We start from the raw sequence: 22,917 nt of genomic DNA, 5'->3' as shown, positions 1-22,917 counted from the left end.
AGTATACACGGGTGAGGGTAGGCTCCGTGGCTCTGAAACGGGTCACACTAGCCGGCAGCGACAGGAGAAGACTGGGTCCTCCTGTCTGTTCGGAATCCTGCTGGTGGCAGCAGGAGGGTTTTGTTTTTTTGGAGACTCTTGCATCTGTTCTCTGTGCATCTGTTTGCTGTGCGTCTAAGTATAATTTTTGTTGTGACTCTGACTGATGAAGACGATTAAGAGAAGGGGGTGAAAGTCCCCCATCTGTGTTTTTTTCATGGGAATTTGGGGTCTTTACCCTACATATTTTTCTTTGGGAAGCGCGCAAAGACCATCATCTTATTTTTGTTTTCTCCTCCGTTAGCCAGGAGGACTAATTCCTGTGGTCTGTGTCTTAACCCTGTTTTTTGTGTTCTATTTTGTCTGGACTGACGCCATGGGACAGTCTACTTCAAAACCTCTAGACCTAGTTCTAATTCACTTCAAGGAAGTCGGGATTCGAGCTCACAATCTATCAGTGGATGTTAGGAAAGGGAAAATCTCTTTTTTTGCAGGAACAAATGGCCAATCTTCAACGTTGGATGTCCAGAAGACGGAACCTTCAACCTCCCCACCCTGGTTAAAATCTTTTCTTTCTCCTAGGGTTCTAGCGGCAAAAATTACCACCGCCTGAGAAACCAAAAGTATTAGAGCCTTTTGCATCAATGGGCTCTCCTGATTGTTTCCATGCCTCCCGTCTTTACCCCGAGGTGCCACCCCTTGAATACATGTTAAATAACTTCTCTGGTTTCAGGAAAAGCCATCCTGATGGGGAAAAACATTGCCAGCTGGAATAGCCGACATTCTCTGAGATTGAATAGCCCCCAGAGGGCTCCTTTAATCTTAACCTTGCGTTTTCTGGCTTCCCCTCCCACTCTTTGTTTCTGCACTTACTTGGGTGTTATATGCCTCATTGTCTCCTCCCAGCCTCAGGGGCTAAGAACAAAAGGCACTCCCAGGGACATCTAGGTCTTAGAAGCCAGGGAGACACTCTTGGCTTTTCTGCCACCCTGAAAATGGCGCCAGTAATCTGTGAGAGTCACCTGTTAAGACCTCCGGAGGTAAGCTAGTTTAATTTTAAATGCACATGTGCTTTTGTCTGGGGTATTAAGTGGAAGCTCGGACATGCGACTTCCCACACCAGGGCCACACCGAGACGTCGGTTGGCCCTTTAGTAAATCTTAAACACCTGTCTTGTGGCCACTTCTGTACTTGTTTGTCCAGTTGTTATTGTCATTGTTTTTGGTGTGGTCTGTGGAAAGTCTATGGGAGGGAATGTAGTAACCTCTGGTGTGTGAGTGTCAATGGGTGGCTCAGTCTGGCTTGCCTGCCGAGTTTGAGTCTGTGGCTCAATGGGTGGCCATCCTTAAGATCCCCAAAAGCCTCCAGGACTGTGCAGAGAAGGAGACCTTATTTGTCTGGCCTTGTAGAAGTGAGGACTTCTCCCTCACTCATTTCCCAGGTTAACAGCTATAATTGGAGAAAAGTTTAAAACTGAAAACTCTCCTCGGCCCCCTTTGGGAGCCTCCCCGCTTGCACTCCCTTCCCCCATTCTTTCTTCTGTACCACTGGGTGGGGAAAGGCCAATCTGCATAAGTGGCCTCTCCCAGTAGGAGGCAAAAAGTTCCTCCTTCCGCCTTAGGTGATAAGAAACAAAAGACCACAGAAGTCAGATTTTTGCAACAGATTTCCAGGTCAAAATTAACTAGGGAACAAAGTGCCTCACATGGGCTCATCCAGTGTTTGAATTAAACTAAGTCTGTTGGTTTGCTGCAGTACAAATAAGTTAAAGTAATAGTTAATTTGGTCTGTCTCCGTTTTCATGGGTACTTGTTAAAGTAGTTTTAAAGGTTCTTGGTAACTTAAAACGTTAAGGTTTTACTTGATAATAAATTAAAATTAAATTCATTGGCTGTCTAACAAGATAAAAACTAAAGCACAAGCCACAACTAGTGATTGACAAATTGGTATAGGATGAGGTCTGTAAATGCTTGTGCTTTTGACTTGTGGCAAGACAACTGGGGATATTTAAAACTGTTAAAAACCTGCTTTACTTAATTGGTTCATAAGTTTACCATCCAAGGAAAACTGTGGTATAAACATCTTTCAGTTCGTTACTAAGTCCTCAATTGGAGACTAAGTTTTCTAAGAGTTAAAACTCTGCTAATTGTACTTCAGACTGATGGGAAAAATAAGAAAAGCAACCCTATATACATGAAATTGGGGATATGTAAGAAAGATATAAAAAAATAAAAGTACATTTTTGTTGAGTATAAAAAAAAGTAATTTTGTCCTAGATGAGACTAGTTGTTTGGAGAGAAATGGCTTTGGGAAAAGTTTAAAGGCAAAGGAAAGTTACAGAAGGTTCCTGTAAGGAAATCATTGAAAAGAATTTTATGTAAGGTTGAGATGAATGAAATATTAAAGGTATGTTAGTATGAGGTTGAAATTCTGCTTTTCTCTCTTTCAAAAAACAAGTTTTTCTGGACCTTTGGTCTGCTCTTATTAAGGGTTTCTCTTTTGTTAAGAAGACAAAAGCTTTAGGTCTTACCTTTATCAGGTCTTTGATTGCTTATTTAAAACTTCTCTGAGGTTAAAAAAAGGAGTTAGGTTTTGCTAAAGGATCCCAAAGGCAAATAAGATCTCTTATTGCCACTTTGGTTAAATTAATATAGTTTCAGATTTGTAACAATTTGTGATTCTATTTAGGATGTGCTTTGTAATTTCCTAAGGTTTTAAACAAATTTCCCAGTATTCAAATGGTAGAGAAGTCTTTTGACCAATTAGGCCCTTTCATTTAGGATGCCAAGTTTCTTAAAAAAAAACCCACTGTTTACAGTGTTAAACCTTAGGTTATATTGCGTGGGTAAATGCTGGAACTGCCCAAATATATGTGCAGTCCCTAAAGTCTTAATGTTTTGGTATAAGATCATTAATTAACACCTTTAGTAATCAAAATGTGTCACTAAATTTCTTTGTTAAAGTGCATCATAATGAACTCCTCAGATCTTTAGATTTTGTTACAGAGCATGTTCCTTCTTCAAGGGAAGTTACAAAGAGGACTTTTTGGACAAATACAGTATTGACATCTTTTAAATTAGTGCTAAAATGGGTAGAAACTTCCAGAGCTAGAAGCTGCATTTAAGCTAAACAAGAATTAGGAGCACAGGAGATTATAGTTTTGTAACTCTTGTCAGAAACATTGCTGGTCCTTTAATGTTTGCTTATCCAGATTAAGAAACTTTCTCTTAAGATATCTGTGATATTCAGAAATGTCAAAGTATTTGTTTGTCTAGCGCATTTATCTTTTCTCTCTACTTAAACCATCTGAAATTCAAAAACGCAGTGAATATTCTTTCTTTCATGGCCATTACAATTGTTTGCATAAGTTCAATAAGAATCTGTTCATTTTATAGTAGGACACCATTGGAAATACTGGTTGTTTTACCAAGGCTTTGACTGGAATGTCTTATTTTAGAGTCATGCAGACACTCAGATATGACCTGACAGCTTTAAGGAACTAAGGTTGACTTTATGGAACATAGAGCCATATAGCCTCGGGGAAATGTTGGCTGGACACCTCGCTCAGAGAGTCCCAGCAGCCTCCCCAGGTGAGTAAAGAAGGTCACTTCCTGGCAGGTGCAGGAACCTCAGCATATGTCGGGAACCTCGGGAAGAGGAGTTTGCCCAATTTAACGGGTATTGCAGGCCTGTCTGATGGAAAGTGCTGGCTTGGCTTGGCTTCTGGCCCAGAGTGGCTACTAAAAGTTCAACCTGGAAATTCCTTATAAAAGGACCCAGCAAAGCAAGCCTTATAAAGTCCTCATGAACAATCTTTATTCTTGCTGAGCTTATGTAAATAATTAGGACAGGGTTGTTAAGAACGGACTTGTTCCACCAATGCATTAGTCTCTATTTGGCTATCTCTGATAATGGAGGTTTTTTTTTTTAGAGAGAAAAACTATGTTTCAGCAATGCACTACTGTAAATGTAATTCTAGTTCTGAGCGTCTTTATTTCAGGGTTGTTAGTCTGTGAGGATGATATTTAAAATGGGGGTCACGCCTTTTCAAAAGATTTAAAGGTGGACTTCACAGATACACAACTAAACAAAAAGTTCAGCCCCTATTAAAGTTTCAGGCATCATTCTGGAGTTAAGTAGGCCAGCTCTGAAGAACCCTCAACTTGGTGAGGTGATCCAGATCCAGTCGATCAGCTTGAACTGATCTTCAAAAAGACTTTGACTGCAGTGATCTCCAGCCCTGCTCCAGCCACACCCTGGAAGCTGGCTGGTCTAGCACGGCAGAAGCCTGAGGAATCACTGGTCCAGTAAAATAAACTGTCCTGTCTCTTTGCCATTGGACTGGCAACTGTTGCCCCAGAATGCTGGGGAAACAGCAAAAGTTCCTGATGGCGCTAACCTTCCTCTTAGAGATAAGATGTTCTGTTGATATTAATTGCCTCTAATCTGGGCATGGGATTTCAACATGGCCAAAGGTAAGGGGAGCCTACACCTCTACTGCCAGACTCTAATGGGGGTCTTTGCGTGGCCACTAGATGGCCCACCAATTTGGCTAAGGATAGTAATGTAGAAAGAATCATGAAGGCGTAATGCACTTGTACGCCCAAGGATCCTGAACAAATTGGCTGTCATTCTTGCTTTTGTAAACAACCAGACAGTGCCAGATATTAGAAACCCTAAAAGAGACCCTTACCAAATTAACCATGGAGACTGGCAGAAATTGGGTATTTCTTCTTCCCTATGCCCTTTGCAGGGTAAGAAATTCCCCTTACACCAAGGAGGACTCTGTTAGGCTTTAGAGGAAAAATGTTACTTCTATGCTAACAGCTCAGGAATTGTACAGGATAGTCTAGCTGTGGTTTGTGGCCACCACAAGTGAGGACAAGAACGAGGAGCCAAAACCCAAAATTGGTATACTTTTAACATTTAGCTCTTGTATCATTAACAAGATCATAGCATTTGTCAAAGAGCATGTAAATGTTATTGTTAATGGTCTTAAGAGCATGTAGCCTTAATCCAGAACAATGGTAACACAGCTGACCCAGGATTGGGTCAAGTTACAAGACAGAGGGGGAATGTAAGGACGCAGGTCTGATTCAGGCTTCCCCTGTACTTAAAGGCCAAGGTGCCGGCTTCTCAGTATCATTGGCCAATGGAAGGGCGCACATTGCTCAGGGAAGGAGGGACAACTCTTGTGGCACCCAATCAGGAGAGGCCAGCTAACACCTTTGACCTTTCTAGGGGCGGGCCTAAAGATGGAGGCTAGTCATGCCCCACCCTACGTGAGGGTCCTGGGCCCACGCTGTGATTGGTCAATACTCTAAGTGTTGTGATTGGCTCCCACTACTGACAGCATTGATAGGGGGTAGAGAATGGTAGAGAATGTGCCTGTGTCATCATTTCCGGTAATGCCCCCTTCCTAAAAAAGCCCCTACACTGCCATATTCGGGGCTTTCTCTCCACATGGCCAGTGGGTTAGCGGAGTCTGTGGGCCCGAGCTTAAGCCCGTAATAAAGCCCTTTGCTTTTGCATGCGTGACTCGGTCTCCCTGGTAGTCTCTGGTTTCTTTTCTGGTGATATTGGAAACTTTGGCATAACACTTTCATCTTTGGACTGTGTTTGCCTTATCCCAGAGGATTTGTGATTTCTTCTTTGCATTTTCATTTGTTTCCATGTAGTTTTAAAATTCTTCTTCAATTTCCTTGATAACCTATTCATGCTTTCGTAGTGTATTCTTTAGCCTCCATTCATTGGAGGGCTTTCCAAATGTTTTCTTGTGCTTGATTTCAAGTTTCATAGTGTCATGATCCTAAAGTATGCATGATATGATATTCACCTTTTTGTAGATATTGAGTGTTGATTTGTGAACCAATTTGTGATCCATTCTGGACAATGTTCCATGTGCACTAAAGAAAAATATGTATACTGCTACTTTGAACTGAAATGTTCTGAATGTATCTGTTAAGTCCATCTGGTTCACTGTGTCATTCAAAGCCACTTTTTCCTTGTTGGCTTTCTGCTCAGATGAACCATCTATTGCTGTAAGTGGGGTATCAAATTCTCCTACTATTTTGGTATCATCTTTAGTGAGTTTCTGTATCTTTGTTCTTAATTGATTTTTTGGGTTCTTATAAGTTGGGGGCATATATATTTGTTAGATCTTAATGGAGAGACCCATTATGATATAATGCCATTCTTCATCTCTTGTTACTGTTTTTGTTTTAAAATCTGGTTTTTCTGATATAAGTATGGCAACTCTGACTTTCTTTTGATGTCTATTATCATGATAGGTGCTTCTATTCCCTACCTTTCAAACTCCAGTGTATTTTGCTCTAAAATGAGACGCTTCTAGGCAGCATATAGATGTATCTTGTTTTTTGTTTCTGTCCATATTTTCCAATTATCATTCCATTTTCCTCTTCCCTTAAAGTTTCTAATGAAAAATCTGCTGTCTTACTTATGACGGATTCTTAGCTGGTAATTTTATTATTATTACTGAAGTATAATTGGCATACAATGTTATCTTAGTTTCAGGTTGACAACATATTAATTTACCAATTCTACTTGATTTTGAAACTCACTAATGTAAATGTAGTCACCATCTGTCACCATACAGTTTTATGACAATATTGTTAATTATTTTCCCTATGCTGTACTTTTTAAAATCCCTGTGACATTTATAACTTGAAGTTTGTATCTCTTAATACCCTTTGTCTCTTTTACCTATACTCCCACCTCCACCTGTGTGGTAGCCACCAATTTGTTCTGTGTATTTATAAGTCTATTTGGTTTAATTTTTTATGTTTGTTTCTTGTTTGGTTTATGTTAAATTTGATATAGTGAACTAATATGGTATTTGTCTTTCTCTGATGTGTTTCACGTAACATTATAACCTGCAAGTCCAAACATGTTGTTGCAAATGGCATGATATAGTTTTTATAGCTCACTAATATTCCACTGCACATATATACCACATAATTTTCATTCATATTTGGATGAGTGCTTGGATTGCTTCCGTATCTTGCCTACTATAAATAATTCTTCAATAATTTTAACATATGCACATATATATTTGAATTCAATCTTCTCATTTTCTTTGTGTAAATATACATAGTGGAATGACTAGGTCATTTTGTATGTCATTTATTAACTTTCTGAGCAAACTCCATGTTGTTTTCTACAGTGGTGGAAGCCATTTACATTGCCACCAACAGTGTATATTTACCTTTTCTCCACATCCCTGCAAACATTTGTTGTTTCTTGTCTTCTTTATTTTAGTCATTAGAACAGACATGAGGTGGTATCTCAAACTGGTTTTCATTTGCATTTGCGGCATTATTAATCATGTTGGGTATCTTTTCATTTGCCTGTTGGTTGTGTATATTATCTTTGGAGAAATGTATATTCAGGTCCTCAGTCCATTTCTCTCTCTCTCTCTCTCTCTCTCTGTGTTTATGTTTGGTATACATTTGTGTAAGTTCTTTATATATTTTGAATATTAACACTGTTTTGGAAGTATATTTTGTAAATATCTTCTCCCATTCAGCCTGTTGTCTTCTTGTTAAATTGTTGCTGTTGTTATGGTAGTTGTGCAAAATATTTTATTTTTATATAGTCCCAATTGTTCCTTTTTTATTTGCCTCAGGAGACATATTTATGAATGTGTTGTTAATGTAAATGACCATGAGATCACTGTCTGTTCTTCATATTTTTAGATTTGTAAGTTTAGATTTACATGTAGTCTTGTATCTGTTTTGAGTGAATCCCTGGCTGTGGATTCTTCATGATCTTTCTCTGAGTGACAATTCTTCCATCTTGTGGCTTTGTCTAGGTTTCTGTCCTTTGCATGTTAGGAAAACTCGTTATGATTCTTGTTCCTGAGAGTAATGCTATATTAAGAAGGGGTCATATACTGTTTAGGGCCTGGTACTTCAGGGTGCTTTTTGGTGTATGCTGTGTGCACTCTCTTGTGATTTGGCTGCTCTCTCTCATTGGTCATTCCTCTGCAGAGTTCTTCCTTGCTTGCAGTGGGGAGTGTTTGGAACATTACCTAGGTGTACCTTGGATTGTTTGTTAAAATATGCCTGATTAAGACAAAATTCTGATCAGAAAAGAGAGAGACAAGAAATGTAACAAAAGAAACCAATCAAACAAACAAAAAGTATAAGCTATATTCAAAAGAAAAGCAAAAAAGAAAAAGAAGGCTGATTCAAAAAATGAGAAATGGAAACAAAATGAACAAAATACTATATGCCTGATTCATGAATGAATGAATGAATGAATGAATGAATGAATGAATAAGGAAAGGAAAGGAAGGAAAAAGGGAAAAGAAAAAAGAAAATAGAGAAGAGAAGAGAAGAGATAAGAGCAGAGAAGAGAAGAGAAAAGAGAGGAGAAGAGAAGACCTGGTGCCATTTCCACCAAAGTTGGAACTTATGCTTGGAACACTGTATGATCAGTAGACTTGGTGCATGCATGGGGTTGGTTGGTCCTCTGTAGGGGGAGTTCTGCTCTGGTGTCTCACAGTCAGATCTGCCCTGGTAAATATGATCCTAGGGCTCAAGTGGTGGTGGTAGTGAAGGGATTGGTGTAAGCAACCCCAGGCTCTGCTAGGGATGTTCTGTTGCTCTCTGAAGTCCCTCCTTGCTGATGCGTGAGGGTTGGGTTGGTAAGATGGCATAACCCTGCTCTCTTGTCCCAGGTTAAGAGATCTCACACCCACCACTGTTTAGGGAGCCTGCAAGAAATGTAAATAATCTCTTCTGTGTCCCAGGTTTCCATCAGGTTCCAGCTCACAACCCAACTGTGCCTGGGCCTTTGACATGCCTGGAGCCACAGCTGTTCTGGGTGTCCTTTCTGCTGCATGGTGATCGAAATTCCAAATCTTAAAGGACTCGGAAGCTGTGAACCCACTCCCCTCCTCTGGACGAGGGCCTCTCAGCACTGCACCTGGTGCTATTCTGTGTCAGAGAAGCAGTTGCATGCCCAAGTAGGTGTACCAGAGGGAAAGCTCTGCATAGACCTCTGCACAAAGGTGCCAGTGGGTCTTTTGTTCGTGGAGAGGCTATATACCCTCTTCCAAAAGTACTCCAGGAAGGGAGAAATTCTCTCCCAGTGCGAACCAGGATTTCCCCATGCCGTGCTTTCCACTCTGGGCCTCTGCCCCATCCCAGGAACATCACATCCCACCCAATCCGACTCTTGAAAATGGCACACACTTACAAGGCCTCATAATTTGAGCTCCATTATTTGTGAAAACATGTGATAGTCAATTCCTCCCTATTCCCCAGTTCAGTGGTTTTGGGGGAGTGCTTTTCTTTTCTTTTTTTTTAATGTTTTGTTTATTTTTGATACAGAGAGAGACAGAGCATGAGAGGGGGAGGGGCAGAGAGTGAAGGAGACACAGAACCAGAAGCAGGCTCCAGGCTCTGAGCTAGCTGTTAGCACAGAGCCCGATGTGGGGCTCGAACCCACGAATGTGAGATCTGACCTGAGCCGAAGTTGGAGGCTTAGCTGACTGAGCCAACCAGGCGCCCCGGGGGAGTGCTTTTCTTACCTGAACAGAATGCACTGCTTTTTCTCCCCTTTCTCCTCTCTACAAAAAGGGATCTCTCCCTTCTCTGACACAGGCTTTTCTCTCCCTCTGTGCATGTCTCCATACTAAATACCTGCCACTTCTCTCCTTCAAATTATGTAGATTTTCTTTATCCACAGATCAATTTCCTAGATGTTCAAAATGATTCAATGTTGATGTAGCTGTGTGCTGTGTACATGGGAGAAGGCAAGCCCAGTGTTCCCTTACAACTCTGCCATTGAAACTCCTCTTGATATTTAATCTGCTAGGAGTTTATATTTGCATTTATGACAAAAGACAGTGGTCCATTTTTATTATTTTGCATCAAGCTGTCCAGATTTCTTAACACAGTGTAATAAAAATAATGTGTTTTCTCTATTATATACTGTTGTCTTCTTCATTACACATTAATCAACAATATAGGTGTGGGTTTATTTCTGGGATTTCTCTCCTGGCCCATTGATGCAAATGCCTATTTTCTTTTCCACAACCATAATCTTAGGTATTGTACAGCTCACTAGCATATCATAAAATCTGAGATAATGATACCTCTGTCATTTTTCTTCAGAGTCATTATTGTTTTGGCTAATCATGGTCTTCACATAACATTTTAAAAATTATTTTAGTTTTCTGAAAAGTGTTATTGGTATTTTGATAGGAATTGCATTGCTTTGGGTAGTACGGATATTTTAACAATATTAATTCTTCCATTGGATGAGCATGGTGTATCTTTCTATTTGTATTTTCTTTTTTTTTTTTTTATCAATGTCCTTAGTTTTCAGAGTATATTTGTCACTTTCTTTGCTAAATATGTTCCTAGGATTTAGATTTTAGGTGCAATTGTAAGTAGATTATTTTTTAATTTCTCTTTCTGCTACATCATTTTGAGTGTATGGAAATGCAACCAATCCATATATTAATATTATATCCTACAGCTTTCATAAATTAATATTCCATTCATATAGTTTTTTGGGGGAATTCATTAATGATTTCATATTCACAGTGTCATCTCTCCTACAAATAGTAAGTTTTATTCTTCCATACCAATGTGTATGCTTTTTATTTCTTTGTTTTATCTTACTGCTGTGACAACCACATTCAATACTGTGTAAAATACAAGCGGTGAAAGTGGATATACTTGCCTTCTTCTTAATCCTAGAGAAAGAGATTTCCTTTTTTCACCATTGAATATGATACTTTTTTCAATATATGGCCTTTTTCATGTTGAAGTGTGTTGTTCAAAACCAACCTTTCTGACAGTTACTATCATGAATATATGTTGTAGTTTGTCAAATGCTTTTTATACATCTATAGAAATGACCATATGGTTTTTTCCTTCATTGTTTTAATATTCACCAAATTTGTATGTAAACTAAAATCACTAAAATAAATCACAGTAGATAGAGGTTAATGATTTCAAAAATTTAACATTGGATATGGTTTAGGAAAATTTATTGAGGAATATTTGCATCTATATTCATCAGAAATATTGGCATCTAGGTTTTGTGACTGTTTTGTGTTTTGGATCTACATCTGTTTTTGGTATCTGTAAAAAATTGGCTTTGTAAGGTAAATTTGAAATTTTTCCTTTCTCTTCTATTTCTTAATACCTTAAAAATATTTATAAACTGATAAGAACAGATATTGGGATGCCTGAGTGGCTCAGTCGGTTGAGCTTCCAGCTTCGGTCAGGTCATGATCTCACGGTTCATAGGTTCGAGCCCCACGTTGGGCTCTGTGCTGACAGCTAGCTCAGAGCCTGGAGCCTGTCTTCATATTCTGTGTCTCCCTCTCTCTCTGACTCTCCCCTGCTCACACTGTCTCTCTCTCAAAAATAAAATAATAGTTATAAACTCTTTAAATGTTTAATAGAATTCACCTGTGAAGCTATCTGATTCTGAAATTTGCCTTGTTTGGATGTTGCTTGTATTACAGATTCAATTTCATTACTAATAACCATGCTGTTCCAATTTTCTATTTCTTTCTTATTCAGTTTTTAAAGAATATACATTTCTAGTGATTTGTCCACATATAGTTTTTCATAGTAATTTGTGATGATTGTATTTCTGAGGGATTGGTTGTAATAGATCCATTTTCATTCATGATTTTGTCTATTTGGGTGCTTTCTCTTTTCTTTCTGAGGAGTCTGGCTAGAGGTTTATCAATTTTGTTTATTTTTTCAAAAAACCAACTCTTGGTTTCATTGATCTGTTCAACTTTTTTTTTTATTCTCTGTTTATTTCTTCCATGATCTTTATTATTTATCTTCTGCTGGGTTTGGGGTGCTCTTGCTGCTCCCCTTCTATTTCCTTTAGGTGCTCTGTTAGATTTTGAATTTGCGCTTTTTCTAGTTTGTTGAAATAGGCCTGGATTGCAATATACTTTCCTCTTAGGACTTGAAAGGAGAAATCTTACATGTCATATTCTCTGGGCTCTGTGATATGACATAGAAACTATCAATTTAAGTAAAATCAACAAGTAGCACCTTACTAAATGCATATTCCAATAATATCTTTTGCTTAACTACTAGATGGAAAATCTAAAGTGAGATTACTTCTACAAAGACTTGGATATACTAAGGAAGCATATTAAGTGTAGCAAAAAGATTTGATTACATAGAACAAGCTCTACCAAGAGTAACTTAGTGTTACAGAAAAGCAGTAAGTAATACATGGTGATGCACAGACACACTTCATTAATAGTGCATGATAACCCAATCAGAAACTTGTGCAAAAGATGAAAAGACTTTTAAATATTATTTAAAAATCATGTTATAAAAATTATATTGTGATAGAGTAACTTAAAATATGGAAGAAATGGCCCATATGCATAAAAGAGAAATTTTTATAAGATGCTGTTGTCTGGCAAAAAGTACTATATAAAAATATTTTCCCCGTGTGAATATCTGCAGTTTTAGTAAAAAAGTAAGTGAGTTCCAAAATTCCTTTAGTGCAGATAACTAAAAGTACTCAAAAGTTAAAGGAATCCTTAAAATATCCAACAAAGCTAATAAAATATAAGGATAATCCAAGACGCGAAGTCAGTCCAGAGCAGGATCTGAATGAGTAATCAAACCGGGAAGCCACTTATTCATCCAGATTCTGGCTGACCACAAGGCAACTGATTGAACCTGTGTGGACTGTCCAAACTGCCATGTGGGTGACTGGAACAAACAGAGAAAGTGACTGAAGAAATCCAAAATGTGATATGTCCAAAATTTATAACCAAATTAGAAAGGGTAAGACACACAAATAAAGGAGCTAATGAATAAAGGGTCCCATAATACAGATACAAGCAATATGTTCAAAATATTTTAAAAAATTAATTTGTTTATTTAGTTTGAGAGAGAGAGCATGCACACATGAGCAGGGGAGGAGCAGAAAGGAGAGACATGCAAGCTCCACGCCATCAGCACAAAGCCTGATGTGCAGCTGGAACCCATGAGCTGTGAGACCATGACCTGAGCCTAGAGCAAGAGTCAGAGGCTAGCCAGGTGCCCTTGTTAAAAATATTTAAGTAAATACAATGGGAAAATAGGTAACCACAATAAGTGGAAAGAGAAAGAAGCTATACTCTGGTGAAGAATGTTGGTAAAGGGGATTAAATAATTAAGCTGCTTTAATTTTCAAAAACCATTTTAAAGTAACGTAACTCAGGACGCCTAGGTGGCTCAGTAGGTTAAGTGTCAGGCTTCAGGGCATGATCTCATGGTTCATGGGTTCGAGCCCCGCGTCAGGCTCTGTGCTGACAGCTAGCTCAGAGCCTGGAGCCTTTCTTCAGATTCTATGTCTCCCTCTCTCTCTCAAAAATAAATAAAAACATTAAAAAATTTTTAAAACAAAAAATAAAAACAACATAAGTCAATTTAGTACACAATATTGTGGTTAAATATTAAATGACTTTGAGTTGATGAAAGAAATAGTAAACTATAATATTGAGCAGAAATATCACAACCAAGGACATTAAACACTGGACATTCATGGAAAATACAGTAGTCAGTACAGATTTATAAAGATCAGGATAAGAAGAAAAATTCATCTAATTGTTGCACAGGTACAAAATAAAATAAATGATTTTGTACTAGCAATAGTACAAAATAAAATAAATGATTAATAAGTTTCTAATTTAGGGGCAACTGGGTGGCTCAGTTGGTTAAGTATCTGGCTTCAGCTCAAGTCATGATCTCACGGTTTGTGGGTTCGAGCCCCGCATCAGGCTCTGTGCTGACAGCTAGCTCAGAGCCTGGAGTCTGCTGCAGATTCTGTATCCCCCTCTCTCTTTGACTTTCCCCTGCTTGCACTCTCTCTTTCTGTCCCTCAAAAATAAATAAAAAAAAGTCTTTAAAAGATTAAAAAAAATAAGTTTCTCATTTAAAAACTAAATAAGGATGTTAGAAATCAGAATGCATTGCAACAAAATTGATAAATTAAAATACTAACCAGAAATGGTCATCAAACTATGTAACACAAAAGAAAAAAGAAATATCCAAAGGACATATTAATTGAAAGGAATACATGTGCTCTGATGCTTAAAGCAGCATTATCTACAGTAGCCAAATTCTGGAAACTGCCCAAATGTCCATCAACTGATGAATGGATAAAGAAGATGTGATGTGTGTACACACACACACACACAAACACACACACACACACACACACACACACTTCACTCACGATGTAATATAACTATATAATGCATCCATCATAAAGAATGAAATCTTGTCATTTTCAACAGTGGGGATGGAGCTAGAGCAAATTATGCTAAACGAAATAAGTCAGTCATAGAAAGGCAAATAAATATAAGTTCTCACTCACATGTGGCAGTTATGAAATAAACAAGTAGAAGCAAAAAAAGAGGGATAGGTGTTGGGGCCCAGCAGGCCAAAAAAACACTCCTGCACAGCAACCATTGATGGCCAGGCCTCTGGGGCACAGGAGAATCTACAGAAGCCACCTTCGATGGCTATGCAATGCCTTCGTTGATGGCTATGCCTCCGGGGTGCAGGAGAAAAATTTGGGAAGTTGTGGAACAAGTCGAAAGACTGAAGGAACATTTGGCCTCCTGGGCTGCACATGTGGCTTCTGTTTAACCTCTCTATGATTTTTCTCGTTGCTTTGCAAAAGCAAAAAAGGCATATAGCTTTAAGTTTTGAATCAACTTGGGTCAGTTAGTGGCACCTGCTTTCCCTTACATTATTTCTGTTCCCAGCTCATTGCCTGCTGTTGGGGCAAACACAATCCTCTGTCTAAAATTAACCCCTTGAATGATAAGGGTCTTGCCCAGACATAACTGCTAAAGGACTTTGAAGAAAAGAAGATTCTTTGAGAGATAGACTCCCTCATTCCTGTTTTTTTTACTTCTGTTCTTACGGCTGTTCTCTCTTCTGTGATAAAAAAAAAAAATGATCCTTCCCAGAGCATGATTTTACTCTCTCAAGGACCATAAGCTTTGTAATCATTAAAGAGAAAAAAAATGTGTAAACCCCTATGGCATAAAAGACACTGACTTTCTTAGTAAAGTGTGGCTTTACCACCATTCATGTTGTCTGTCTTCTTTCTTTGCTATAGATATTTCGCTGACACCAACCACCTACTCAGGGACCATTCGGCTGGGGGTATGTGGGCTGGTCCCCCATCCTCTGGAGAAAGGCAAACAAAGAGGAGACTCTCTTAACTATAGAAAACATACTGATGGCTACTAGAGGGAAGGTAGGTGAGGGGATGGGTTAAATCTGTGATGGGCATGAAGGAGTGCACCTGCTGTGATGAGCACCAGGTGTTGTATGGGAATGTGGAAACGCTACATTGCACACCTGTAAATAATATTACGTCGTATTTAACTACCTAGAATTCAAATGAAAACCTTAAAAATAAAGGAAAACAATAATAAGCATTTAGAGAAAGAGAAACACACTTGAAAGCAGTGAAAGATAAAATAGAGTACACCTACAAATGTGGGAGCAAAATCTCTGCAGCGTTAGAAGCCAGAAACAGAGAAATAAATGTAAATGCTACAGAAAGAAAATGTCACTCATCTAAAATTGTACACATAGCTAAATATCTTGAAGTAAAAAGTGAATTTAATCAAAAAGTGTTACATTATCTATAGAGAATATCCACATTGTATTAAAGTATAATAGTGGTGCATTAGAGTATAATTTTCTTGTATAGGGAGAAAATTTTCCTTAAGGGAGATGAGAAGTAAAATGAAAAACAAATGAACTTGTAAACATGGGACTACCAAATCTTTCTGAATACTAAACTACTGAAACTGGAGTGTCCTTGGCATAATAGGTTTCAAATATATTTAGATAAATTATGATGTTAAATTATACCTCAATTAAACTTAAATTTTATTTTTTTAACAGGCCAAAGGAAAAACATTTTAATGAATAATATTAAAGATATTTATAATTATGATTTGATCTGCATTGGTTTCTTTTTACAGACATGTTCCCATTTTATCACAGCCATCTGCTATTTCTTTTTTTTAATAGTTTATTGTCAAATTGGTTTTCATATAACACCCAGTGCTTCTCCAAATGTTACATAAATATATACAGTGTCATTTGAATAAAAGCAAAATAATCAGTTTTGGAGACAACTATTTCATGAATATTTATACATTGATTGAAATTTTCCCACACTTTTGAAACACATTTTTATCCTTTTATCAGAACAAATTACCACCAACGCACTGACAGAGGTATAGACATTGGACACAAGCTTCTGGAAATCTAGGATGACAGGGTCTTATGTCCATAACACAGTCACAGAGAAGGAGATGATGGCATCAACCCAGTACATGACCCACAAAGGAACTCACCAACAACAGGAAGCTCTGGGTGGTCCTTCTCTCTGGGGAGACTCCTAAGGAGAGTGGTGTGAAGGTGCCGGCACTGCCTCTGATGCCTGGACAAGAGAATCACCACGTAGGCACTCGAGAGCAGCATACTCCTATAAAGAAAACATCCCTGGGTAATGTCAGAATGAGAAGCAGCTCCCTGGCGATGAAGTGTATAGGGGAAAGTGAGCAGTATTTACTGGTATGCAGCCGAGTTTTCTGGGTCAACTGGAAAAAGGAGCAGTAAACAAGATGGAGTTACTATTGAGGGACAAACTGAGAAATCATAAGATAATAAAAGAATGGAAGATGTCCTTTGAACACTTTGTTTAAATCTGGCCACCCAGGAGGTGTTGGGGCCGATGATGATGGACTGGAGGATGCTCAGAAGGCAAGTAGTACTATGGAGAGACCCCGTGTCATTCTGTTCATGCAGATGAAAACATTACATTTGAAATTATTCAGCAAATTTAGTGTGCCAAACAGGTCTGTAGACAACAAAAACAGCACAGCGAATAGTTTCATCATGTGGACAAAGGCCAAGTGACAGTCAGGTCAGTGGGCTTACGCCTGTCATCCAGAAGGAGCATGAGGATGTGGAAGAGAAGGAGGAAGGTGTTGGCTGAGATTCCAAGTCCTCTATTTGTAAAAATTGGCATATTTTAATACTCACATAAATGGAAGATGTGATCATAAGACTCGCAAAGAAAAACATGTAGGTATCTGGAAAAAGACCTCACATGATCAACATCATTTGCTTTGTTGCCATACTCATCACCACATCAGGGTTTTCCTTTTGCCCAAATTTATTTTGCCCAATTGTTAAATAAATCTGTACTGTATAGAATCTTAGAAATATGGTCTCAAAATTATTTGTATACCAAATTCAGTGAGTGTATATTTTATAGACATACCTGTCTGATATGTATTTTTCTATCTGTCATCATCTAACAATGACGTATCATCTAACTAGGGAGAGAGGGAAAGAGGATTAATGCAGAGAGGGAGAAAGAGATCTCACACAATGTATCAAAAAATCATGCCAGGATAGTGTACCCACTTCCCATACTCCTCGGGTACATGCATTTATTTTACTTTCTGTTCTGCATTGTCCTGTCTCATATTCAGCATCAAGAATTCTAATAACCAGATAAAAATGCACAGGTGTTTGTATAGTTGAACTATTGTAAATTTTATGCTAATGGGAAAGGATTACCAAACAATTGGGAAAAAGATAATGCTTATTTGAATCTTCCATCACAAACTGTGACAATTCTCTTCTTCCTACTTCCACATTTAGAGACCATTGTGATTACATTTGGATTATCCTGATAATTTAGCATAATCTCACCGTAAAATCAGATAATTATTAAATGTCCTTCTATGTACAGCCTTAATTCTCATTGTCATATAACTTAATGTATTCATATCAGTGCTTTGAAGATATGACATCTGGGGCACCTGGGTGGCTCAGTCGGTTAAGCATCAGGCTTCGGCTCAGGTCATGATCTCGCAGTTCATGGGTTTGAGCCCCCCATCAGGCTCTGTGCTGACAGCTCACAGCCTGAAGCCTGCTTCAGATTCTGTATCTCCCTGCCCGTGCTGTCTCTCTCTGTCTCTCAAAAATAAATTAAAAAAAAAAACATTAAAAAAATTTTAAAAGATGAAGATATGACATCTAATGGGATGGGAATAACTTTTTATTCCATATCCTACTAACAAAATTTATTCAACTTGAACCTGGCTCACTATCCTTTATTTTCAATCATAGAGATTACTTCTATAATTTTTTTTTTATATCTGTAGGGAATTGAAGACTAGATCTCAATTTTCAAAAGAACAAGAGGACAAACACACAATACTCCACTTTGATGTCCACAAAGTTGTATCAAAATGTTTATGTGGAGCTCTTTTCATGGGATTCCATTTAATAAAATGATATGCTCCCATGCCTTTAAAAATTTACCAATAAAAAAAATCTTATTCTCATGTCGGATAAGGCTATTTCCAATATTAAAACTGTTTGTAAAATGTCACTGAAAACATTTGAAGTTATTTATCATGTTATCTGCCCTGTGCGCAGGCACGATTATTTTATCTAATTAATGGGATCCAGGGCTCACATTTTTAACAGTATTGCTCATTATTTATTTTTTTTCCTCTGAAAGAGTGCTCACTTTTCTTTTCAGTAAAGAAATTTTGAGAGTTAGTGTTCTTTGCTTGGACTCATAAGGTCATTGCTGAGATAAAACACTGTCCTATAATTTCCTGATTTATGTGGTTTTATAAAGTAGTAATTGTAGATTTGATTAAATGGCTCTATTTTTCCAAATATTTAATCTGTTATGTGACAAATTAATATTTAATACCTGAACCTAATCACTTGCTAGACACACCTATCTGTACACACAAAATACTTGGGTTCTGATGTCATGTCGGGCCTTAGAGAATAGGATGATATTGGTCTAAAGGCACAATGATATCCAAATTTTAGGGTCACAGACAAGTAGAGTGAAGTATTATTTGGTATTACCCACTCATATTTGTGTAATTATTCAATAACTGTACACGTAAGCATTTTGAATATGGAAAGCATGTATCACAAATACATTCTAAAAAGAGAGAATAGAATCTCTTCAATAAAATGTCATAAAATAAACATTTTAATGTTTCATTTTACCAGCTCTGGCATCTATGACTGACCACCTCTAATTCATGTCTGCTTTGTATTAATGGCTATACACTGAAAAAGTTTATTCCTACTGGATAAATAATTTTTTTCCCACTCTCAATCTTGAGCATTTTAGTGCTGAGCCTGGACAGGAAAGCACCATGTTTCCCATAGATTCAAGGTGAGCAATAAAGTGTAAGGCACTGAGATAAATTTGATTCCAGGAAAATTATGCCTAATTTTAGTATATGTATGTCCCAATTACTGCAGCCTCTTATTACACAATAGTAGGTAAATATTGCAGAGTGGCAAAAAGTTACTGCTGTCTTTCAGAATTTCAAATTGCTGTATACTGTGTGCTTATATTTGGCAAATCTGGCAAACCTCCATGGGAAATTTATGGGGTTTAGAAATATTGGGTGTATCAGTAGAAATGAAATATGTAAAGAATTTTTTTAGAATTGGTAGACTCATAGGAATACAAAGGGGAACTTGTTCCTAGCTCCAATCTTGAAAACTTATAAATCTAAATGCACATTTCAGCCAGTCACTTTGAGAAAAGACAGCTGGATTTTCCTGGGCTGAGGGAGAAATCCCTGAACAGTCTCACTTCAGGCTATTCTCAAGATTTTTTTCAATATGTTAAGATCAAATTATGTACATAATTATAGATGATTGTAGGTAAATATCACAATTTAAAAACCTGGGAAAAACACTCATCATATATTCTTTAGACTGACATCAAATGTCTGAAGTAATAAGACATAATAAAAAGAAGTCATTTGCAAGAAACCTAGTGATATCTCTCAGTAGCTCATGTGATATTGAGGAGAAAATAAAGTATGATAATATTTTCTCTTCTTTATTAAAAAATCTTGCATTTAGAGCTGTATTATTCAGTAAATTATAGAATATTCATATAGTCCTTTCCCATCTGAAACACACACACACACACACACACACACACACACAATGTAGATCACAAATCACATCCTGTCTTCATTTTATTATTGTATTAGTCAATAAAGTTATACTCCACCTTAATTCATTAATTTTAACATATTAAACACACTGCAAAACCAATGACTAGTTACTGGCAACATAAAGTCATTACAAGAATTGCAAGTGACAAGGTGCAGGTAAGTTGGATGGTTCAGTGGGGATAGTGACACCATGAGAAACAAAGCTGTCAAATTCAAAAAGGGGAAAAAATTTTTGAATAGATTAGTTCCATAAAAATGTTTTTGTAAAAGGTACAAGTGCCAAAATAATATATATGTTATTCATACTGTACACTGAATAACTGAAAAGCATCTACTCTTCTTTGGAATTTGGCAGTGATTGAAAATACTAAAAGAAACAACTACCGAACAAGAATATTATTACCAGAATAATTGTCCCTCAAACATAGGACAAAACTGTCCTTCACGTAAGGCAATGTAAAGATTGTACCTGTTAAACAAACAAACAAAAAATGATCCAATTTATTACCACTAGACCTAGTTTAAAGATGTGATAAAAGTAGTTGTCTTAATTGAAATAAATGGACAAGAAAAGCAACAAAAGAGCTTATAAAAGTACAAATATGCCAGATTATATTTAGTACATAGGTAAACAAAATATTTGCCTACAAAAGATCCATTTTAGACCTGAAGACACGTGTAAATTGAAAGTGAGAGATTGGAGAAAAATTTACCATATAAATAGACATAAAAACAAATGCTAAATAAAGTATCAATAATTATATCAGACAAACTAGATGTCATGAGGTTATAATAAAGAAGGGTACTATATCAATAACGGGGGTTATACCACAGAAAGATACAATTATGTGTATTCATACCCTCAACTTGAGAGGACCCAAATTTATAAAATAATTACTAAGAAACATAAACTAACACATTGATAATAAAGCAATAATGAAGTCCCACTTACAGCAATGGATGTTATCATGTAAGCAGGAAAGGCAACATACTATGTCACAAATCTGGCCTTGAAAAGCACAAAAGGATCAAGATCATACCAAGCATGTTTTCTGATCACAACATGAACCTTGAAGTCAAACACAAGAACAAAATCAGAAAGGCCAGGGAGAAAAGATGAGTTAAACAACATGCTACCAAACAATGGATGCATTGTCAGCAATTCAAAGAAGAAATTAAAAAAGTAAAACTTGCAAAAAATGAAAATGAAAACAGGACAGTCCAAAACCATGTGATGTGGCAAAGGTGATTCTAAGAGGGACGTATATAGCAGCAGTACAGGACTAACTAAAAACAAACAAACAAACAAAAAAAACCAAGAAAAATCTCAAATAAACAACCTAATATTATACCTGAAGGAGCTAACAAACAACTGCAAATAAGTCCAAAGACAACAAAACAATGGGAACAATAAATATTAGAGCACAAATAGGGGATATAGAAACTAAAATATACCAGGAAGTATCAATGAAACTGGGAATTGGTTCGTGAAAAAATTAGTAAAAATTGATAAACTTATCAAAAAGAAAAGATAAAGGACACAAATAAACCATAAAATACCTAGGAATAAACCTAACCAAAGATGTAAAAGACCTGTATGCTGAAAACTATAGAAGACTTATGAAGGAAATTGAAGAAGACACAAAGAAATGGAAAAAACATTCCGTGCTCATGGATTGGAAGAATAAACATTGTTAAAATGTCATTATTACCCAAAGCAATTTACACATTCAATGCAATCCCCATCAAAGTTGCACCAGCATTCTAAGCTAGAACAAACTATCCTAAAATTTGTATGGAACTGCATAAAACCCCGAATAGCCAAAGTAATACTGAAGAAGAAAGCCAAAACAGGAGGCATCACAATCCCAGACTTTAGCCTCTACTACAAAGCTGTCATCATCAAGACAGTATGGTATTGGCACAAAAACAGACACATGGACCAATGGAATAGAATAGAGAGCCCAGAACTGGACCCACAAGTATATGGCCAATTAATCTTTGACAAAGCAGGAAAGAGTGTCCAATGGAAAAAAGGTGGTGTTGGGAGAGCTGGACAGTAACATGTAGAAAAATGAAATTAGACCACTTTCTGACACCATTCACAAAAATAAACTCAAAATGGTTAAAGGATCTGAATGTGAGACAGGAAACCATAAAAACCCTTGAGGAAAAAGCAGAAAACAGCTTCCTAGACCTCAATCTCAGCAATTTCATCCTCGACACATCCCCAGAGGCAAGGGAATCAAGAACAAAAATGAACTACTGGGACCTCATCAAGATAAAAAGCTTCTGCAAGGCAAAGGAAAGAATCAAAAAAACTAACAGGCAACCGACAGAATGGGAAAAGATAGTGGCAAATGGCATATCAGATAAAGGGCTAGCATCCAAAATATACAAGAAGCTCACTAAACTCCATACACGAGAAATGAATGATCCAGTGAAGAAATGGGCAGAAGACCTGAATAGACACTTCTCCAAAGAGGACATCCAGATGGCCAACAGGCACATGAAACGATGAGTGTCACTCATCATCAGGGAAATTCAAATCAAAACCACGCTGAGATACCACCTCACACGGGTCAGAGTCGCTAAAATGAACAAATCAAGAGACTATAGATGCTGGCGAGGATGTGGAGAAACATCCTCTTACACCGTTGGTGGGAATGTAAACTGGTGCAGCTGCTCTGGAAAACAGTGTGGAGGCTCCTCAAAAAACTATCCATAGAACTCCCCTATGACCCAGCAATAGCATTGCTAGGGATTTACCCAAGGGATACAGAAGTGCTGATCCATAGGATGTACCC

At 37.4% G+C, this 22,917-nt stretch overlaps 1 protein-coding gene across 11 annotated transcripts in view; it reads right to left on the bottom strand.

Moving 5' to 3' along the window:
* Positions 1-22,917, bottom strand: part of LOC115280844 (PRELI domain containing protein 3B-like) — an 89,117-nt gene that overhangs the window by 38,737 nt on the left and 27,463 nt on the right. For all 11 annotated transcript variants that reach the window (XR_003903951.1, XR_003903950.1, XR_003903953.1 and 8 more), the window contains one exon: positions 16,439-16,569. The gene's annotated coding sequence lies outside the window, so the exon portion shown is untranslated. The remainder of the gene's footprint in view (positions 1-16,438; positions 16,570-22,917) is intronic.

The sequence above is a fragment of the Suricata suricatta genome, chromosome 16, assembly GCF_006229205.1.
Source record: "Suricata suricatta isolate VVHF042 chromosome 16, meerkat_22Aug2017_6uvM2_HiC, whole genome shotgun sequence".
NCBI classification, from domain to species: Eukaryota; Metazoa; Chordata; class Mammalia; order Carnivora; family Herpestidae; genus Suricata; species Suricata suricatta.
The sequence above is the reverse complement of the archived record's forward strand: the minus strand, read 5'-3'. Positions and strand labels throughout refer to the sequence as shown.